Genomic DNA, 923 nt, shown 5'->3' on the forward strand with positions numbered 1-923 from the left:
AATTATTACTGTCCATTAACGAGCCACGATTCCCCCGGAGTGCGGCCGCCGCCAGGACGCCTGGCTCCTCTTCCAGCCTCGGCTGCGCCGCCAGCCATGCCTCCGGCCTCGGTGTCCCCGCGCCGGGCAGGCCCCCCCGTCGCTGCCCGTCCCGGAGCCGGACGAGGGGCGGCGGAGCTGCCCCCCCGGGAGGGCTGCGCTGGCCTGGGGGGGCCGTGGGATTCGCAGCACGGGGTCACCCCCCTGCCCGGCCGGGGGCTCCGCGTGGGGCCGGGGCAGCAGCTGAGGAAACAACCGCAGGGGCCGGTGTTTGCCGGCGCGGGGCCCGGGGGGGATTTGGCAGCGGGCGCCGGGGGGCTGGGCGCTCCCCGGCTCCGTTCCCAGCGCCGCACGATGCAGGCAGAGTTTGCCTTTCCCGGCCCCCTGGCCGCGATGCCTCCCGCCGCGGTGCCCCACGTCCCCCCCGAGGCCCCCTGGGCCATGACGTCCCTGCTGAGCTACCCCAGCCCCCTGCCGCAATCGCCCTGCCAGCACGGGGGGCCCTTCCATARGCTAAATATACCCGGGGGGGGGGACCTGCGATGGCCCAGTTCAGTCTGGAGCTGCCGAGATCAAAGCGGGAGGAGACGGGGCCCCCCCAGCCCCCAGTGCAGCTCTGATCAGTGGGGAGCAGCCGGGAAGGGGGGACCCATGGGGTGCTCAGCATGCCTGGGGGGGGGAAGAGCCAGGGGATGCCCCCCCTTGCCCCCAGCCTGGTCCCTGCCTGGGGCCGGCGCTGGTGTGGGGGGTCTGGACGGTCCTACCCCTCCCACACCACGGCTCCGGGGAAATGTGGCGCCCTGGGGCACTGGGGGGAGAACCCAGGCGTCCCAGCTCTTCTTTGGGGCAGGGGGGGCTCGCTCAGCCCCTGCCCCATCCCTGTC

Source organism: Apteryx rowi, unplaced genomic scaffold (genome assembly GCF_003343035.1).
Source record: "Apteryx rowi isolate R43461 unplaced genomic scaffold, aptRow1 scaffold_1349, whole genome shotgun sequence".
Classification (NCBI taxonomy): Eukaryota; Metazoa; Chordata; class Aves; order Apterygiformes; family Apterygidae; genus Apteryx; species Apteryx rowi.